Raw genomic sequence first — 22865 nt, 5'->3', positions numbered from 1 at the left:
CTGCAATCACCCCTGCCAATAATACAACGCTCTTTAGTTAAGGATTGAGAAGTAGCGGCTCCGGTCTCGTAAACTGACATACGGCCGGGAGAGCGGTGTGCTGACCACATGCCCCTCCATATCAGCAGCCAGTGACGCCTATGGCCTGAGGATGACATGGCGGCCGGTCGGTCCCTTTGGGCCTTCATGGCCTGTGCGGAAGGAGTTCAGATTGTAGCTAAGGACACTTTATAAAAATTTATAAGGCTGTTGCCGATAACCCTGGTTTCATGCGACATATAAAGTGTTCTTCGAAAAGACCCATTTGAACTACGTGGTGAACGTAATTCGACTACTGTAGAAGAAAAATTTCGCGACATGCGAAGTGACTTTCATGATCAATTTAATTAATTACCCTATCCATTTGATATCAGTGACATGACACCTGGCGGCTGGAGGTGATGGGTAGGGCACCACAGATATGATTATTGACTTGGCGTTTTTTTCGTTGGAACGATTCATAAATACCCATTCACAAATACGGCTGTGGCCGCAGCTGTAGTTTCCTCAGGTCCCTGAACATCAGCGTTGGCGGTGTTTGAGTGGACGGGCGCGTCGTGTGTGATTGTCAGGGAGGTGAGTGCGTCGTATGTGCGAGTGTTTCAGAGTTCTCTGACATGAACCCACGGCAACTACTGCTACGGATTCGGCCGTGGTTTAAGTGTGTCGTGTTTAGCGCTCCTGAATACATCGCAGTGGACTCTGACTTGCAGTGGTATTGTTGTTGTGTCTGTCCTTTCACGCAATAGAGCTACCCTTCTTCCGAATGTAGCGAAGAGAACCAATTCGCCGGCCGGAGTGGCCGAGCGGTTCTAGGCGCTACAGTCTGGAGCCGCGCGCAGGTTCGAATCATGCCTCGGGCATGGATGTGTGTTGTCATTAGGTTAGTTAGGTTTAAGTAGTTCAAAAATGGTTCAAATGGCTCTGAGCACTATGGTACTTAACTTTCCAGGTCATCAGTCCCCTAGAACTTAGAACTACTCAAACCTAACTAACCTAAGGACATCACACACATCCATGCCCGAGGCAGGATTCGAACCTGCTACCGTAGCGGTCGCGTGGCTCCAGACTGTAGCGCCTAGAACCGCTCGGCCACTCCGTTTAAGTAGTTCTAAGTTCTAGAGGACTGATGACCTCAGCAGTTAAGCCCCATAGTGCTCAGAGCCATTTGAACCATTTTAGAACCAATTCAGGAATTCTATGGTGCTTTAAAAATCTAGTCGCGACGCCAATTCCCCTATTGACTACAATCTCCGACATGTAGCCACGACAACTATTACTACTACGGATTCGATCGTGGTTTGAGTGTGTCGTGTTTAACAATTCTCAATACATCGTCGTGGACTCTGTCTTGCAGTGGTATTTGTTATTATCTCTATCCTATCACGTAGTGGAACTCTCCTCCACCTCCTTCTTCCGAATGTAGCGGAGAGAACAAATTTAGCAAGCCTATAGTACGTTAAAAACCCAGTCGTGACGTAAAATTTCACGACTGATGGATTTATTGTTTCCGATAGTTATAGGACGTGCACGCATGTGTTCGGTACAGGCGGGCAAGGCCGGCGCGGCTGTCGGTCTGTCTCTCCCAGCTGGTGCAAATGGAGGTACCCTGATGACGGCGGATTGCGCGCTTTGTGATCGCCAGGATTCTTTTTGACGATATGTTTAGAGGAAACATTGCGGTGGAGGAGGGTGTTTATGCTCTCAAACGTCGGTGCATACTAAACCTCAGATATATTTAACACTACGATCTTTTTGTGACGGAAATTTCTACATCTATATCTGCGTGATTACTGTGCTATTCACATTAAAGTGCCTGGCAGAGGGTTGAATGAACCACCTTCAAGCTGTCTGTCTACCGTTTCACTCTCGAACGGCCCGCGGGAAAACGAGCGCTTAAATTTTTCTGTTCAAGCCCTGATTTCTCTAATTTTATCGTGATGATCATTTCTCCCTATGTAGGTGGGTGCCAACAGAATGTTTTCGCAATCGGAGGAGAAAACTGGTGATTGAAATTTCATGAGAAGATCCCGTCGCAACGAAAAACGCCTTTGTTTTAATGATTGCCACTCCAATTCACGTATCATGTCTGTGACACTATCTCCCATATTTCGCGATAATACAAAACGAACTGCCCTTCTTTGTAGTTTTTAGATGTCATCCGTCAGAGCCACCTGATGCGGATCCCATAACGAACAGCAATACTCCAGAATAGGGCGGACAATCGTAGTGTAAGCACTCTCTTTGGTAGACATGTTGCACCTTCTAAGTGTTCTACCAATGAATCGCAGTCTTTGGTTTGCTCTACCCACAATATTATCTGTGTGATCGTTCCAATTTAGGTTATTTGTAATTGTAATCCCTAAGTATTTACCTGAATTTACAGCCTTCAGATTTGTGTGACTTATCGCGTAATGACTGTTGAGAGGCCAGACAAACGTATGGTTCCTGAAGAGGAGCAGCAGCCTTTTCAGTAGTTGCAGGGGCAACAGTCTGGATGATTGACTGATCTGGCCTTGTAACACTAACCAAAACCGCCTTGCTGTGCTGGTACTGTGAACGGATGAAAGCAAGGGGAAACTACGGCCGTAATTTTTCCCGAGGGCATACAACTTTACTGGATGGATAAATGATGATACCGTCCTCTTGGGTAAAATATTCCGGAGGTAAAATAGTCCCCCATTCGGATCTCCGGGCCGGGACTACTCAAGAGGACGTCGTTATCAGGAGAAAGAAAACTGGCATCCTACGGATCGGAGCGTGGAATATCAGATCCCTTAGTCGGGCAGGTAGATTAGAGAATTTAAAAAGGGAAGTTAGATATAGTGGGAATTAGCGAAGTTCGGTGGAAGAAGGAACAAGACTTTTGGTCAGGTGAATACAGGGTTATAAATACAAAATCAAATAGGGGTAATGCAGGAGTAGATTTAATAATGAATAAAAAAATAGTTCACGTAAGCTACTACAAACAACACAGTGAACGCATTATTGTGGCCAAGATAGACACGAAGCCCACGCTTACCACAGTAGTACAAGTCCACATGCCAACTAGCTCTGCAGATGACGAAGAAATTGAAGAAATTTATGATGAGATAAAAGAAATTATTCAGGTAGTGAAGGGAGACGAAAATTTAATAGTCATTGGTGACTGGAATTCGATAGTAGGAAAAGGGAGAGAACGAAACGTAGTAGGTGAATATGGATTGGGGGGAAGAAATGAAAGAGGAAGCCGCCTTGTAGAATTTTGCACAGAGCATAAATTAACCATAGCTAACACTTGGTTCAAGAATCATAAAAGAAGGTTGCATACATGGAAGAAGCCTGGAGTTACTGGAAGGTATCAGATAGATTATATAATGATAAGGCAGAGATTTATGAACCAGATTTAAAATTGTGGGACATTTCCAGGGGCAGATGTGGACTCTGACCACAATCTATTGGTTATGAACTGTAGATTAAAACTAAAGAAACTGCAAAAAGGTGGGAATTTAAGGAGATGGGACCTGGATAAAATGACTAAACCAGAGGTTGTACAGGATTTCAGGGAGAGCATAAGGGAACAATTGACAGTAATGGGGGAAGGAAATACAGTAGAAGAAGAATGGGTAGCTTTGAGGGATGAAATAGTGAAGGCAGCAGAGGATCAAATAGGTAAAAAGACGAGGGCTAGTAGAAACCCATGGGTAACAGAAGAAATATTGAATTTAATTGATGAAAGGAGAAAATACAAACATGCAGTAAATGAAGCAGGCAGAAAGGAATACAAACGTCTCAAAAATGAGATTGACAGGAAGTGCAAAATGGCCAAGCAGGCATGGCTAGAGGACAAATGTAAAGATGTAGAACCTTATCTCACTAGGGGTAAGATAGATACTGCCTACAGGAAAATTAAAGAGACCTTTGCAGAAAAGAGAACCACTTGCATGAATATCAAGAGCTCAGATGGAAACCCAGTTCTAAGCAAAGAAGGGAAAGCAGAAAGGTGAAAGGAGTATATAGAAGGACTATACAAGGGCGATGTACTTGAGGGCAATTTTATAGAAAGGGAAGAGAATGTAGATGAAGATGAAATGGGAGATACGATACTGCACGAAGAGTTTGACAGAGCACTGAAAGACCTAAGTCGAAACAAGGCCCCAGGAGTAGACAACACTCCATTAGAAATACTGACGGCCTTGGGAGAGCCAGTCCTAACAAAACTCTACCATCTGGTGAGGAAAATGTATGAGACAGGCGAAATACCCTCAGACTTCAAGAAGAATATAATAATTCCAATCCCAAAGAAAGCAGGCGTTGACAGATGTGAAAATTACCGAACTATCAGTTTAATAAGTCACGGCTGCAAAATACTAACGCGAATTCTTTACGGACGAATGGAAAAACTAGTAGAAGCCGACCTCGGGGAAGACCAGTTTGGATTCCGTAGAAATATGGGAACACGTGAGGCAATACTGTACCTACGACTTATCTTTGAAGCTAGACTAAGAAAAGGCAAACCTACGTTTCTAGCATTTGTAGACTTGGAGAAAGCGTTTGACAATGTTGACTGGAATACTTTCTTTCAAATTCTAAAGCTGGCAGGGGTAAAATACAGGGAGCGAATGGCTATTTACAATTTGTACAGAAACCAGATGGCATTTATAAGAGTCGAGGGGTATGAAAGGGAAGCAGTGGTTGGGAAGGGCGTGAGACAGGGTTGTAGCCTCTCCCCGATGCTATTCAATCTGTATATTGAGCAAGCAGTAAAGGAAACAAAAGAAAAGTTCGGAGTAGGTATTAAAATTCATGGAGAAGAAATAAAAACTTTGAGGTTCGCCGATGACATTGTAGTTCTGTCAGAGACAGCACAGGACTTGGAAGAGCAGTTGAACGGAATGGACAGCGTCCTGGAAGTAGGGTATAAAATGAACATCAACTAAAGCAAAACGAGGATAATGGAATGTAGTCGAATTAAGTCGGGTGATACTGAGTGAATTAGATTAGGAAATGAGACACTTAAAGTAGTAAAGGAGTTTTGTTATTTGGGGAGCAAAATAACCGATGATGGTCGAAGTAGCGAAGATATAAAATGTAGACTGGCAGTGGCAAGGAAAGCGTTTCTGAAGAAGAGAAATTTGTTAACATCGAGTATAGATTTAAGTGTCAGGAAGTCGTTTCTGAAAGTATTCGTATGGAGTGTAGCCATGTATGGAAGTGAAACGTGGACGATAAACAGTTTGGTCAAGAAGAGAATAGAAGCTTTCGAAATGTGGTGCTACAGAAGAGTGCTGAAGATTAGATGGGTAGATCACATAACTAATGAGGAGGTATTGAATAGGATTGGGGAGAAGAGGAGTTTGTGGCACAACTTGACTAGAAGAAGGGATCGGTTGGTAGGACATGTTCTGAGGCATCAAAGGATCACCAATTTAGTACTGGAGGGCGGTGTGGAGGGTAAAAAACCGTAGAGGGAGACCAAGAGATGAATACATTAAGCAGATTCAGAAGGATGTAGGCTGCAGTACGTACTGGGAGATGAAGAAGCTTGCACAGGTTAGAGTAGCATGGAGAGCCGCATCAAACCAGTCTCAGGACTGAAGACCACAACAACAACAACAACAACAACAACTCCGCGTAATCGAAATTTAGCTGATTTCTTTTAGTACTCATGTAAATAACTTCACACTTTTCCTTATTCAGGGTCAATTGCCACTTTTCACAGCATACAGATAACTTATATAAACCATTTTGAAAGTCGTTTTGATCATCTGATGACTTTACAAGACGGCAAACAGTCTAAGGCGGCTACTCAGATTGTCTCCTATGTCGTTAATACAGATCAGGAACAATAGAGGGCCTATAACACGTCCTTGGGGAACGCCGGATATTATTTCTGTTTTACTCGATGACTTTCCGTCTATTACTACGAACTGTGACCTTTCTGGCAGGAAATCACGAATCCAGTCGCACAACTGAGGCGATACTCTGTAGGCACGCAGTTTGGTTAGAAGACGCTTGTGAGAAACGGTGTCTAAAGCCTTCTGGAAATCTGAAAATATGAAATCAATTTAACATCCCCTGTCGATAGCACTTATCACTTCATGAGTATAAAGAGCCAGTTTGTTTCACTAGAACGATATTTTCTGAAACCGTGTTGACTATGTGTCAATAAATCGTTTTCTTCGAGGTACTTCATAATGTTCGAATACACTATATGTTCCAAAACTCTACTGCAGATTGACGTTAGTGATATACGCCTGTAATTCAGCGGATTACTCCTACTTTCCTTTTTCGGTATAGGTGTGACTTGAGCAATTTTCCAGTCTTTAGGTTCGGATCTTTCTGTGAGCGACTGGTTGTATATTATTGCTAAATATGGAGCTATTTTATCAGCATACTCTGAGAGGAACCTGACTGGTATACAATCTCGACCGGAGGCCTTGCCTTTATTAAGTGATTTCATTACTGGATTTGCATAATGTTGGCACGTGATACTCAAAAGTTGAAAATCTGTTATATATGAAGAAGGTCATCGTTAGGTTGAAGTGAGTGTCTATTAGACCCCTGTCAGTTGTTAAACAATTAATGTGACAGTGTAGTGCAATGGGATTATTTCACTTTATTTTTGATATGGTAATTGTGTCAGCGTTTCCATTGTTTCCAACATTATCCAATAGGAAGAGAGTATCCTGAGGAGAGATGAAAATCCCATTTACGTGTCTGGAGACATTGGTTCATACAGACTAACAGAGAGTTGCCTCTTTTTTTTTGTAGTTTTAGGGCGCACAACTACAATGGTCATTAACACCCAGACTAAGTTAGGAATGCACCGTGAGGCACAAGGTGAAAACAGCAACTAAAAGGGACAATACTATAAAAGACAGAGAGGCAGAGGATTAAAAAACTGCATAATGTCCTTAGACAGGTTTGTCAAGTTGATAAAACGAAGAACGCGAGCAGCTGCTCCTGGGTCATCCGCTAAAATGGCATCCAGAGTACATGGCAGGCCAAGATCAACGCGCAGTGTATTAATAATTCGGACAGGACGTTAAAATGTGGCGTACCGTCAGCAATTGCCCACATGTGCAGAACGGCGCCGGCGCAGACGTCAGCAGATGGCGATGGCTGAACCGGCAGTGTCCAATTCGTAACCGGGCCAAAACGACCTCCTCCCGCCGAGAAGGGCGTGAAGAGGTCGTCCAAGCCGCGGGAAGAGGTTTCAAGGCCCGAAGCTTGTTGTCCGTAAGTGCAGCCCAATCGGCATGCCACAGCGATAAAATGCGGTGACAAATGACTCTGCTACAATCTGATGAAGGGACAGAACAAGAAGCTGTCCGAGGCTGGAGGACCGTAGCCTTGGCCACGGCACCTGCAGCTTCGTTCCCAGAGATACCGACATGGCCAGGAACCCGCGTAAAGGTAACCGGACAACCGTCGTCCACCAGCTGCTGAAGAGAGCGTTGGATCCGGTGCACGAAAGGGTGAACCAGATACGGATCACTGAGGCTCTGGATGGCGCTCAGGGAATCGGAGCAGATGACATAAGCAGAACGTCGGTGGCGGCAGATGTAAAGAACAGCCTGGTAGAGGGCAAATAGCTCAGCTGTGAAGAGCGAACAATGGCCATGGAGCCAGTATTTGAAACTGTGTGCCCCGACAATAAAAGAACACCCGACACCGTCATTGGTCTTAGGGCCATCTGTATAAATGGATATCATATTAATGAACTTCGAACGAAGTTCGACAAAACGGTAGCGGTATACTGAACCGGGGGTAACCCCCTTTGGGAGCGAGCTGAGGTCAAGGTGAATGCGAACCTGAGCCTGGAGCCAAGGTGACGTTTGGCTCTCACCCACTCCAAAGGTTGCAGGGAGTGAAAAATCAAGGTGCTGAAGGAGGCGACGAAAGCGAACTCCAGGGGGTTGCAGGGCAGAGAAATACAACCCGTATTGACGGTCGAGAGAGTCGTCAAAAAAGGAACGATAAGATGGGTGGTCAGGCATCGACAATAGCCGACAGGCATACCGACAAAGCAGTATATCGCGCCGGTAGGTTTGTGGCAATTCACCGGCTTCAGCATGAAGACTCTCGACGGGACTAGTATAGAACGCTCCGATCGCAAGACGTAAACCTCGATGTTGTATGGCGGCGTAAGATGGACGGCCGTGCAGAGGAGTATACGAAGCTGCCATAATCCAGCTTGGATCGGACGATCGACCGATATAGGCGAAGTAGGACGGTTCGATCCGCTCCCGACGACATACCACTGAGAACACGGAGGACATTTAGAGAACGGGTACAACGGGCAGCCAAATATGACACATGTGGAGACCAGCTAAGTTTCCTGTCAAATGTAAGACTTAAAAATTTTGTTGTCTCCACGAATGGGAGAGCAAACGGGACCGAGTCGTAAGGACAGTGGGAGAAACTCTTTGTAGCGCCAGAAGTTAATACAGACCGTCTTCTCGGCAGAAAAACGGAAGCCATTGGCGACACTCCAGGAGTAAAGACGGTCAAGACAACGCTGAAGACAGCGCTCCAGGAAACATGTACGCTGCGCGCTGCAATAGATGGTAAAATCGTCCACGAAAAGGGAGCCTGATACATCAGCTGGGAGGCAATCCATTATTGGATTGATCGCTATGGTGAAGAAAGTGACGCTTAAAACTGAGCCCTGTGGCACCCCATTCTCCGAGCGAAAGGCGTCGGACAGGACAGAACCCACACGTACCCTGAACCGTCGATCCATTAAAAAGGCACGAATAAAAAGAGGGAGGCGACCGCGAAGGCCCCATGTTTGGTGCAGAGAATGCCCACCCTCCAAAAGGTGTCGTAAGCCTTCTCCAAATCAAAGAACACAGCCGCGGTCGGGCGCTGCCGCAAGAAGTTATTCATAATGAAGGTCGACAAGGTAACCAGATGGTCAACAGCAGAGCGGTGCCTACGAAATCCACATTGTACATTGGTAAGTAGGCGTCGAGATTCGAGCAGCCAAACCAAACGAGAGTTAACCATTCGCTCCATCACCTTACAGACACAGCTGGTAAGCGAGATGGGTCGATAACTGGAAGGCAAGTGCTTATCCTTCCCTGGCTTAAGAATCGGGACAACAATAGACTCGCGCCAGCGTGTGGGAACATGACCCTCAATCCAGATGCGATTATAAGTACGAAGAAGAAAACCTTTACCCGCAGGAGAAAGGTTCTTCAGCGTCTGAATATGAATAGAATCAGGCCCTGGAGCGGAGGACCGTGACCGGGCAAGTGCGTTTTCGAGTTCCCGCATGCTGAATGGGGCATTATAACTTTCACGATTCGAGGAGTGGAAGTTAGGTGGCCTAGCCTCCTCTGCCTGTTTTCGGGGAAGGAAGGCAGGGTGGTAATGAGCGGAGCTCGAAACCTCTGCGAAAAAGCGGCCGAAGGCATTGGAGACATCCTCAGGGGCCACAAGGACGTCATTCGCGACCGTCAAGCCAGAAACTGGTGAGTGGACCTTAGTGCCAGATAGCCGGCGCAGGCTACCCCAGACAACAGAAGAAGGAGTAAAACTGTTGAAGGTGCTTGTGAAAGCAGCCCAGCTGGTTTTCTTGCTTTCTTTATTAACACGACGACACTGCGCACGTAATCGTTTATAATTGATACAATTCGCCACCGTAGGGCGTTTAAAGGTGCGTAAAGCACGTCGACGAGCATGCTGCGGTCCACCAGGGGACCGGTACGCGACGTGGAGAAGAAGTAGTGTGAGGGATGGAATATTCGGCAGCAGTGAGAATGACTTCCGTGAGGTGTGCGACCTGACTATCGCAGCTTGCGAAGGTTTGATCCTGAAAGGTCGCCCTGGAAGAGAAGAGCCCACAGTCTGCTTTGGAGATGTTCCAGCTAGTTGAGCATGGAGAAGGGGTACGATGCAGGAGATGGATAACACACAGGAAGTGGTCGCTCGAATATGTATCAGACAGTGCATACCACTCAAACCGGCGTGCAAGTTGGGTAGTACACATAGAGAGGTCTAAATGGGAATAGGTGTGAGATGTGTCCGAAAGAAAAGTAGGGGCGCCAGTATTGAGGCAGACAAGATTGAGGTGGTTGCTAACAGGGAGCCCCTCGGGCAGGATGCTCCTTTTAGTCGCCTCTTACGACAGGCAGGAATACCTTGGGCCTATTCTAACCCCCAGACCCGCAGGGGGGGGGGGGGGGAGTGGCCTCTTGAGAGACACAGAGACAGGAAGCGAGTCTGGAATTTGCCAATCAACAGAATGCCGCCACTTGATGTTGTCGTGTTTGGCGGCGGCTGGTATCTGGTCCATGGTCGGTGGTATTTAGTAAAGTGATCTGTAATTAGGACATTGGGTTGTTCTGACCTTTGTGGCGGAGCCCTGACGATAGACACACATGTGGAACACCCCAAATAGTGGCTACTATACCACACTACATTCCATTGCATGGTGATTTCAGTTGTTATGTGATGGTGAGCAAGGATGGGGGAGGGGGTGCAGCAGGACGTCTACCAAAGTGGGGGAGCCATGTCTCCTGTGAACTGATTAAATAAAGAATATTTATCAATATATTAAAGACTTTGATTTTAATTTCATGTCATGAGATCCTTCCTCTCCAGCACTGAGTCTTTTTCCTACCAGGTTTGGGGTTTCAGCAGAGGGAAGAGGGTTCAATTAATTTATCGATTTAATTAACTATTCAATCAAACTGATATCAATAGTGAGCTTGTATTGGCGAGGGGAGTTTCCAGAGGGAAGGAGCAGAAGGAGTAGGAGGGGGTGGAGGATGAGGAGGGGGGAGGGGAAGTGTGGGGAGCAATACATTAAGGACTTGTCAATCAAAAGGAAGGATTATCCTCAGGGGTTCATAATCCTCTCAGCAGAACAATAGATCAAGTGCCTGTCGGTCAAAGGAGATTGACAGGTTTGCCCTTGAATGTATGCTTGCCCCTCAATGTAGGCAACCTGCACTAACATTGTGCTTGGGTCGGCCTTGCCCCCCTACTCTCGTGTTGTCAAGGAAAAATGGCAATATTATCCTGTACATTTGCAGTATAGCCTAACATGGGGACCATGCTGTGTGCAAGAGGAAGATATCCGGCAGCTGTGGTAAACTGCGATAAGACAGTGACGTATCCTCTCGCTACTGATCATGACTTTTATTTCGTTGTGAGGTGTCACTGCTTCTTCATATGCACTCTCAAGAGGAATATCTTGGGTATCAAGTATAAAAGGGTTAGCGCCACCTGATGCTTTTGTTGGGGGAGTAGTGCGACATCTGGTCTGTCTGTTGCTAGGCCCAAGTGGGCACCCCTCAGACACAGGTGCATAGCCACTGATGGACACATCACTTTTGAAGACCCTGAGCCACCTGCGCATATGGTTTCCTTGGTGTGCAAGCTAGTTGTTTTATCACTTTACAATTTGTCAACATAGTTTATCATAGATAAACTTGCAGGGAGAATGTAGATCATGTGCTGGAAATATATTTCTTACATTGGAATATCAACAGCATTGGGTTCCACATGACTAAGAGGTCAGAAACCACACCACTCTAGCATTATAGTATGTTTATGCGCAGAACTGTGGAGAACAATGGTTCCGAATTGATAGCACAGTTGATTTAAGTAAAATGTTTCAAACTACTTATGTCTGGAGCTCCATCATGCATAAACCACACATTTCTTCTTAACTATGTGTTATACCATCACAAAATTCTCATACCGACTATACACCGATAAGGGAGCTAACCTCCTCAACATGAATGCATCTGGAGGGAGCTCGTGCACTTGCATGGATGCTGTGAGTACGACTGGTGTGGAACAGCTGTTATTGACTCAGCGAACTCTGTTCCTTCATCAGATGTGGAATGCAGTGGGCAAAGTACCCTCCTTCTTCTGATCATCTGCAAATTAAATCGGAGATAGTGTTGTAGTGGGGTTGGTCACAGACGATGTGGGAAGATCTCTCAGTTTCCAACTTTATCCTAACAAAGCGAGAATACTCTATGGTTCCCATCCATATAGGGAAAGATGGACAAACGTAATCGTAAATTATGCACTATGACCAAGGTGCTGCAAATACACTCCTGGAAATTGAAATAAGAACACCGTGAATTCATTGTCCCAGGAAGGGGAAACTTTATTGACACATTCCTGGGGTCAGATACATCACATGATCACACTGACAGAACCACAGGCACATAGACACAGGCAACAGAGCATGCACAATGTCGGCACTAGTACAGTGTATATCCACCTTTCGCAGCAATGCAGGCTGCTATTCTCCCATGGAGACGATCGTAGAGATGCTGGATGTAGTCCTGTGGAACGGCTTGCCATGCCATTTCCACCTGGCGCCTCAGTTGGACCAGCGTTCGTGCTGGACGTGCAGACCGCGTGAGACGACGCTTCATCCAGTCCCAAACATGCTCAATGGGGGACAGATCCGGAGATCTTGCTGGCCAGGGTAGTTGACTTACACCTTCTAGAGCACGTTGGGTGGCACGGGATACATGCGGACGTGCATTGTCCTGTTGGAACAGCAAGTTCCCTTGCCGGTCTAGGAATGGTAGAACGATGGGTTCGATGACGGTTTGGATGTACCGTGCACTATTCAGTGTCCCCTCGACGATCACCAGTGGTGTACGGCCAGTGTAGGAAATCGCTCCCCACACCATGATGCCGGGTGTTGGCCCTGTGTGCCTCGGTCGTATGCAGTCCTGATTGTGGCGCTCACCTGCACGGCGCCAAATACGCATACGACCATCATTAGCACCAAGGCAGAAGCGACTCTCATCGCTGAAGACGACACGTCTCCATTCGTCCCTCCATTCACGCCTGTCGCGACACCACTGGAGGCGGGCTGCACGATGTTGGGGCGTGAGCGGAAGACGGCCTAACGGTGTGCGGGACCGTAGCCCAGCTTCATGGAGACGGTTGCGAATGGTCCTCGCCGATACCCCAGGAGCAACAGTGTCCCCAATTTGCTGGGAAGTGGCGGTGCGGTCCCCTACGGCACTGCGTAGGATCCTACGGTCTTGGCGTGCATCCGTGCGTCGCTGCGGTCCGGTCCCAGGTCGACGGGCACGTGCACCTTCCGCCGACCACTGGCGACAACATCGATGTACTGTGGAGACCTCACGCCCCACGTGTTGAGCAATTCGGCGGTACGTCCACCCGGCCTCCCGCATGCCCACTATACGCCCTCGCTCAAAGTCCGTCAACTGCACATACGGTTCACGTCCACGCTGTCGCGGCATGCTACCAGTGTTAAAGACTGCGATGGAGCTCCGTATGCCACGGCAAACTGGTTGACACTGACGGCGGCGGTGCACAAATGCTGCGCAGCTAGCGCCATTCGACGGCCAACACCGCGGTTCCTGGTGTGTCCGCTGTGCCGTGCGTGTGATCATTGCTTGTACAGCCCTCTCGCAGTGTCCGGAGCAAGTATGGTGGGTCTGACACACCGGTGTCAACGTGTTCTTTTTTCCATTTCCAGGAGTGTATATAGATAACCTAACTGCATCTTTATAGGGCATTGTCTGATATACTTTGGTGTATATGTTTGAGCACGGTTTAGTGATGATACAGAAATTGGGAACCATGCTGTCATGTCATTGGTCAGCATTTAAATTACAGAAAAAATGGTAAAGTTACTAAAATTGATTGCACTATCAACTCTGGTGCACCCATATCAAGGGTGTCTTTTCCATCCCATCTATCTATTGGTACAGTGTACAGTGATCGCATACTTGACTGCAATATGAGGAGTCAATCGAAATGAGACACCTAAACGTCGGCTACCATGCCAATGTGGAAGATGAGTTTAAATGGAGAGATCTTCAATCACCTTCAGGCAGCTGTTTGGAAATGCCCCACAATACTGTAAACTCTTCCAGTTTCCAAATGTCATGATGTCTTCTACAGTTTTGTCAATAATAAATACAGCCTCTGTCTTTTATTTCCATCATCCTGTGTGTTGCAAGAGCAGTATAGTATACATCCTGCGATTTTATGTGATATCCAATGGCTCCAAATGTGCTAATGTGAGTTTAGCACCTGACGCAGACGGTGAAGTCATTGTGGAAAAACAAAATGTATACAGGTGTGCAAAGCTGTAGTCATACACTGCTCGGTTGTGTTAAAGCAAAAAGAAAAAGAAACCTTTACACTGGTTTATGGACATAACTTCGATCTAAGACCACCTGCTCGAACGGACCAATACCTGTATATTTAATAGGATCGCCACATATACTCAGTGCCAGCACGCAGACGGTATTTGTTTTCGATATATCGGAAGACAAGGACATGCTAATATCTGATCGAGTTCTCTACTGGGTGACTTTAGCAGAGCTTTTGTAGTTATTCTCTGTTTGATGGTACAAAATAACGAGGAGGAAGAGAATGTATAGGTGACAGACATGAATGCATTCTGAGAGACTTCAGACTGCAGTACCTGTTCTCCTCCTAGTTCCCCTGTGATGTGGAGTCTGTCTTATTTTCCCAATAAGATACACCACAGTAACTGCTCATACTATCTTTTTTACTACCTCGTTTTGCAGGAGAAAGTGAGGGCTAGGGTACCGTGGATATGATTCAGTAGTGGGAGTGGTGATCTCTCCCTTATGTGGGGGGAGACAACCATCGAAATAAAATCGAATGTACACTACTGGCCATTAAAATTGCTACACCACAAAGATGACGTGGTACAGACGCGAAATTTAACCGACAGGAAGAAGATGCTGTGACATGTAAATGATTAGCTTTTGAGAGCATTCACACAAGGCTGGCGCCAGTGGCGACAGCTACAACGTGCTGGCATCAGGAAAGTTTCAAACCGATTTCTCCTACACAAACAGCAATTGACCGGTGTTGCCTGGTGAAACTTTGTTGTGATGCCTCGTGTAAGGAGGAGAAATGCGTACCATCACGTTTCCGACTTTGATAAAGGTCGGATTGTAGCCTATCGCGATTACGGTTTATCGTATCGCGACATTGCTGCTCGCGTCGGACGAGATCCAATGACTGATAGCAGAATATGGAATCGGTGGGTTCAGGAGGGTAATACGGAACGCCGTGCTGGATCCCAACGGCCTCGTGTCTCTAGCAGTCGAGATGACAGGCATCTTATCCGCATGGCTGTAACGGATCGTGCAGCCACGTCTCGATCCCTGAGTCAACAGATGGAGACGTTTGCAAGACGACAACCATCTGCACGAACAGTTCGACGACGTTTGCAGCAGCATGGACTATCAGCTCGGAGACCATGGCTGCGGTTACCCTTGACGCTGCATCACAGACAGGAGCGCCTGCGATGGTGTACTCAACGACGAACCTGAGTGCACGAATGGCTAAACGTCATTTTTTCGAATGAATCCAGGTTCTGTTTCCAGCATCCTGATGGTCGCATCCGTGTTTGGCGACATCGCGGTGAACGCACATTGGAAGTGTGTATTCGTCATCGCCATACTGGCGTATCGGCCAATGTGATGGTATGGGGTGCCATTGGTTACACCTCTTGTTCGCATTGACGGCACTTTGAATTGTGGACGTTACATTTCAGATGTGTTACGACCCGTGGATCTACCCTTCATTCGATCCCTGCCAAATCCTACATTTCAGCAGGATAATGCACGACCGCATGTTGCAGGTCCTGTACGGGCCTTTCTGGATACAGAAAATGTTCGACTGCTGCCCTGACCAGCACATTCTCCAGATCTCTCACCAATTGAAAACGTCTGGTCAATGGTGGCCGAGCAACTGGCTCGTCACAATATGCCAGTCACTACTCTTGATGAACTTTGGTATCGTGTTGAAGCTGCATGGGCAGCTGTACCTGTACACGCCATCCAAGCTCTGTTTGACTTAATGCCCAGGCGTATCAAGGCCGTTATTACGGCAAAAGGTGGTTGTTTTGGGTACTGGTTTCTCAGGATCTATGCACCCAAATTGCGTGAAAATGTAATCACATGTCAGTTGTAGTATAATATATTTGTCCAATGAATACCTGTTTATCATTTGCATTTCTTCTTGGTGTAGCAATTTTAATGACCAGTAGTGTATTACCTAATTTATAGTGATGCGTAATATAAATATGATATTTACAACTTCTCTGTGCTGTTACCTTAAGAGACTTCATATGCAGCTAAGCATTTGGTTACTTTAAGAGAGTTTAAAAGTGAAGGGGTGTCCTGTGACAGAGGGAGATTTTAGCACTCAATCATGAGCTAAAATGAGTTTAATATTCTAGTCATGTGATACAGGAAGTAACAGATATTAAGCTGATTAGAACAGATTTTTTTACCTGGTGAAAGAATACGTAGAGGAAATATAGACTATGCCACACTGTTAAGGATTTTCACAAGTAATGATACTTTAGTGATTTGAAAACGCATGTATGTCCCGTTTTTTTCTGTCTTCTAAAATGTATAAAAGGGAAGAAATCTTCATTTTGTGTGTGAAATTCCAGTTGCAGGGTCAACAACATCGCTGTCTCGAATTGGAAAACGTGGAATTTTGAACTGGAGGGTGGGGGGGGGGGGGGGGGGAGTATGTCAGGGCGAAACTTGTTAGAACTATTGTATACATTCAAGCTGCTGCTTTTCTACTCACAGTGTGCTGCAGCAGGAGTGGTTATGAGGAGTTAAAGGCTGGAAGTAAAGAATTAGCTCAGATTGTGATGGGCAGTTAGGTACAAGGAATGCACCAACCTGTCTGCTCTTGCCTGTGACGGCGGGGCTAATGAAATGATCAGCGTGCTGCGTGCTGCATGAGTGGCGATAGAAGCAGACGTGTGCTGACGTGTGTTACACCCTGTGTAAATTGATTGGTTGACTGCTTGGTGACAGTCTCTCTCTGACCTCTGATCATTTCGGTATGGCAGGTGTGTGGAAGCTGTGGGATGCACGTGGATCTACCGGCATAGCCGATGCATGTGTGGGTCTCTCCTCATTGTCGCTTGCGAGACGGCGCTATACTCCGGTTGGTGGGACCACAGCTCCTTGCAATTGGCGGATGGCGCGCTCTTCACAATCGCGAGTTTATGTGATCGATTGGATTTTTTTCACCTGATATGTTTTGTGGAAAAATTGTGATGGAGGAGAGTGTTTGTTCTCTCCAAGATCTTGGATATATTTAGCGCTGCGATTTATTTGTGGCGGAAGTTCCATTAGTTGATTTGCACTGTGTTTGCATGTGATACTCATACGTTGAAAATACGTTTTATTGCTAAGAAGGATTATTGTAAGGTGGATGTGAGTCTTTTAAGCAATCTATTTGACACATGTGAATTTTTAAACAATTAATTTGGTAGGGTAGTGCAAATAGGTTATTTCATTCTACTTTTGATCTTTCCCTTTGTCTCCAGCGATAGCAAATAGGGATACAATATTCTGAGGAGAGACAAAAAAAAACCTAATTCATCTATTGAGTAGAAGGATCTGTCATTCAGAAATTCTTTTAATTTGCTTTTAAATGATGGCTGGCTATCTGTCAGACTGATAATAGTATTCTGCAAATGACCAAAGATTTTTGTGGCAGCATAATTCATCCCTTTCTGTGCCAAAGTGAGATTTAATCCAGAATAGTGTATATCATCCTTTCTTCTAGTGTTGTAGCTGTGCACTTAACTATTATTTCTGAATGGGGATGGGTTATTAATGAGAAATTTCATAAGTGAATATATGTACTGCAAAGGCACTACGAATATCCCAAGTTTCTTCAATAAATGTCTGGAAGGTGATCTTAGGTGGGCTCCAGCTATTATTCTGATTACACGCTTTTGTGCAATGCATACTTTCTCTCTTAATGACTAATTGCCCAAAATATAGTGCCATATAAAAGCAGTGAATGAAAATATAGGCATATTAGGCTAATTCACTGATATGTTTAGCACCAAAATTTGCAATAACCCTAATAGCATAACTAACTAATTGTTTCTGTAGATCATCGATGTGTTTCTTCCAATTCAATTTCTCATCATTGCACACACCCAGAAATTTCGAGTATTCTGCGTTAGCAACAGACTTCTTTTCATAGTCTGTATATATCAATGGTGTTACGCCATTTACTGTACAGAATCGAATAAACTGTGTTTTCCCAAAATTTAGTGTGAGTTCTTTTGCAGAGAACCACTTAATAATTTTCTGAAAGACATTATTTGCAATTTCCTCAGCTGATTCTTGCTTGTTGAGTGTGATTACTATATTTGTATCATTATCAAAAATAGAGCGGCAAGTCGTTAATATACAGGGTGTTACAAAAAGGTACGGCCAAACTTTCGGGAAACATTCCTCACACACAAAGAAAAGATGTTATGTGGACATGTGTCAGGAAATGGTTAATTTCCATGTTAGAGCTCATTTTAGTTTCGTCAGTATGTACTGTACTTCCTCGGTTCACCGCCAGTCGGCCCAATTGAAGGAAGATAATGTTGACTTCAGTGCTTGTGTTGACATGAGACTCATTGCTCTACAGTACTAGCCTCAAGCACATCAGTACGTAACATCAACAGGTTAGTGTTCATCACGAACGTGGTTTTGCAGTCAGTGCAATGTTTACAAATGCGGAGTTGGCAGATGCCCATTTGATGTATGGATTAGCACGGGGCAATAGCTGTGGCGTGGTACGTTTGTATCGAGACAGATTTCCAGAACGAAGGTGTCCCGACAGTAAGACGTTCGAAGCAATTGATCGGCGTCATAGGGAGCACGGAACATTCCAGCCTATGACTCGTGACTGGGGAAGACCTAGAACGACGAGGACACATGCAATGGACGAGGCAATTCTTGGTGCAGTTGACGATAACCCTAATGTCAGCGCCAGAGAAGTTGCTGCTGTACAAGGTAACGTTGACCAAGTCACTGTATGGAGAGTCCTACGGGAGAACCAGTTGTTTCCGTACCATGTACAGCGTGTGCAGGCACTATCAGCAGCTGATTGGCCTCCACGGGTACACTTCTGCGAATGGTTAATCCAACAATGTGTCAATCCTCGTTTCAGTGCAAATGTTCTCTTTACGGATGAGGCTTCATTCCAACGTGATCAAGTTGTAAATTTCCACAATCAACATGTGTGGGCTGACGAGAATCCGCACGCAGTTGTGCAATCACGTCATCAACAGATTTTCTGTGAACGTTTGGGCAGGCATTGTTGGTGATGTCTTAATTGGGCCCCATGTTCTTCCACCTACGCTCAATGGAGTACGTTATCATGATTTCATACGGGATACTCTACCTGTGCTGCTAGAACATGTGCCTTTACAAGTACGACACACCATGTGGTTCATGAACGATGGAGCTCCTGCACATTTCAGTCGAAGTGTTCGTACGCTTCTCAACAACAGATTCGGTGACCGATGGATTGGTAGAGGCGGACCAATTCCATGGCCTCCATGCTCTCCTGACCTCAACCCTCTTGACTTTCATTTATGGGGGCATTTGAAAGCTCTTGTCTACGCAACCCTGGTACCGTATGTAGAGACACTTCGTGCTCGTATTGTGGACGGCTGTGATACAATACGCCATTCTCCAGGGCTGCATCAGCGCATCAGGGATTCCATGCGACGGAAGGTGGATGCATGTATCCTCGCTAACGGAGGACATTTTGAACATTTCCTGTAACAAAGTGTTTGAAGTCACGCTGGGACGTTCTGTTGCTGTGTGTTTCCATTCCATGATTAATGTGATTTGAACAGAAGTAATAAAATGAGCTCTAACATGGAAAGTAAGCGTTTCCAGACACATGTCCATATAACATATTTTCTTTCTTTGTGTGTGAGGAATGTTTCGTGAAAGTTTAGCCGTACCTTTTTGTAACACCCTGTATATTAATAACAATAAGGGACCCAAGACTGAACCCTGTGGGACACTATTCTTGATACCTCCCCTGTTAGAGGACTCTGCTGATTTTTGCAGACTATCTGTACCATTAATTTCAACCTTCTGCATTCTTCCAGTTAGGTATGAATTAAACCATTTGTGCACTGTCCCACTCATACCACAATACTTAAGCTTATCTAGGAGAATTTCATGATTCACACAGTCAAAAGCCTATGAGAGATCACAAAATATCCCAATGAGTGATGTTCGGTTATTCAATGCATTTAATATTTGAGCAGTGAAAGCATATATAGCATTTTCTGTTGAGAAGCCTGTCTGAAAACCAAACTGGCATTTTGTTGGTAATTCATTTTTACAAATATGTGATATTACTCTTGAATACATTACTTTTTCAAGAAATTTGGATAAAGCTGCGAGAAGTGAGACTGGGCAGTAGTTGTTAACATCAGACCTACCCCCCCCCCCCCCCCGTTTTTTGCCAATGGATTAACAATAGTGTATATCAGTCTATCTGGGAAAATGCCCTGTTTCAGTGAGCAATTATGTATGTGGCTGAGACTCCTACTTATTTGTTAGGAACAAGCTTTTACTTCTCTGTTAGAAATGCCACCAATTCCATGTGAGTGAATTTATTATTTTACTAATTTCAGTAGGAGAGGTGGGTTGAATTTCAATTTTTATCAAATTGCATAGTTACTGCCTCTTCCATATACTGCCTTGCATTTTCTAATAAATAACTGGATCATATTTTCACTACAACCCTTAAAAATGATTATTAAAAATGTTTTCTACGTCTGATTTCTTGTTAAACTTTTCATTGTGTATGATAGAAATACAGTTTTCTTGTGCTCTCAGTTGCCCTGTTTCCCTTTCCACAATGTTCCAAACTTTTTAATTTTATTATCATATGTGCTAATCTCAGGTATAATGCACATACTTTTCGACTTTTTAATAACTTTCCTTAACACAGTGCAATAGTTTTTATAATGTTTCACTGTTTTGGGATCATCACTCCTCGTAACTATAAGATACTCCCTTTTCTGTTTATAAGATATTTTTATCCCTTTAGTATGCCATGGCTTTTTAGATGGTTTCTTAAAATTATATTTCACTGTTTTCTTAGGGAAACTGTTTTCAAATATACTCACAAAGGTATCATGAAATAGGTTAAATTTTAAATTAGCATCATCCCTGTACACCTAATCCCAGTCTAAATTTTGCATGCTTTCCCTAAAAGTTTGAATTGTTAAATGGTTAATTGAATGCATTATTTTGGAGGACTGTTTTGCATTATTATATGGAGCTATGTCACATACTGTAGCTAGCTGTGCATAATGATCATACAAACCATTCTTAACAGGTAAAGTTTTTATTTGATTAAATTTATCTTGGTCTACGACAACATTATTTATTAATGTGCTGCTTTCCTATACCACTCAATTAGGAAAATCAATAACTGATATCAAATTGAAAGAACCAAGTAATACTTAAAGGTCAATGTTTCTATCGGAATCTTTCAGAAAATCTAGATTGAAATCCCCACAAACAATAATTTGGTTTCCTCTGTCTGAGAGATAGCACAACAAAGAATCGAAGTTCTTAAAAAACAGTTGGAAATTTCCCGATGGAGACCTATCCACGGCTACAATTATAAAAGTGCCAGGAGGAGGAGATCAGTGTTTAACGTCCCATCGACAACGAGGTCATTAGAGAGTGAGCACAATCTCGGTTTAGGAAAGCATAGGGAAGGAAATCGGCGGTGCCATTTCAAAGGAACCATCCCCGCATTTGCCTGAAGCGACTTAGGGAAATCACGGAAAACCTAAATCAGTATGGCCATATACAGGTTTGAACTGTCATCCTCCCGAATGCAAGTCCAGTGTGCTGACCACTGCACCACCTCGCTTTGTGGTTCACCCAGACAAATGGGAAGTGGCCTCTTGAGAGAGACAGAGACAGGAAGCGAGTCCGGAATTTCCTTGACAGAACGTCGCTATTTGAAGCTTTGTTTGGAGATTATGAGATAAAAGCAGTCGATGTCCAGTCTGTGGTCAGTGTTATTTATTAAAGTTATCTTATAATCTGGCTATTGGGCGCTTTTGAAATTTGCGGTGGCGCCGTGACGATTGGCATACATGCAGGAGACCCCAGTCGGTGGCTACTTTACCACACTTCATTCCATTATGTCATGTGGTAAGCAGGGGGTGGGGGGAGGGGTGCAGACGTGATCTCTACCAAAGGTGGGGGAACCCTTTTGGGAATTCTATAATGCTTTAAAAACCCAATCATTTCTTCAAATTTCCCGTCGATCAATTTATTGTTCCCGATAGTGGCATTGCGAGCGCACACACCTGTCCAACCCCTTTGCATATTGTTTAATGACATAGCACCCAACTGAGCTGAAATTTAAAATTTTCAGCTACCCGTGATGTAATTTATTTTCTACCAATTGACCTAACTGTGGCAGTATCCACCGATAGGAGGCAAGGGAAAGAGAATCCAGAATACATGAAATGTATTCGTAATTGCGAATACGGTCAACTATCAGTTCTGTAACGGAATGACGACAGTGAAGTTTGTGACGGCCGGAAACTGGAACCCGGATTGCCCTCTTATCGCAAGCGGTCGCCTTACAATTAGGCTACCCGTGCAAGACTCATAGCCAGCCTCAGACTTCCATATATCGTCAACCATATGTCTACAATCTTTACTCGTACATCCATTATGTTTATTCCCGCACAGGCGGGGTATTTTACTTGAAAGTCGCTTGTCCGGTGTCGGCAAATAACCACGACATTGCATCGTAATTCGGAACAACACAGACACTGCAATATCGGATGACTGTCGACATTGGCTACATTAGATTTATTATTTTAGAGATATAATATCAAACTAATTATAAATTTAAATTTATTATGGCAAATCAGTGTTGTGTCGCATTGTCATGTTGGGCATCACGTTGTAGATACTGTTCAGGTGACATCAGTTATTACAGTGTGCCACTGAAGACGG

The sequence above is a fragment of the Schistocerca cancellata genome, chromosome 9, assembly GCF_023864275.1.
Source record: "Schistocerca cancellata isolate TAMUIC-IGC-003103 chromosome 9, iqSchCanc2.1, whole genome shotgun sequence".
Taxonomy (NCBI): Eukaryota; Metazoa; Arthropoda; class Insecta; order Orthoptera; family Acrididae; genus Schistocerca; species Schistocerca cancellata.
This window is presented reverse-complemented; position numbering follows the sequence as displayed.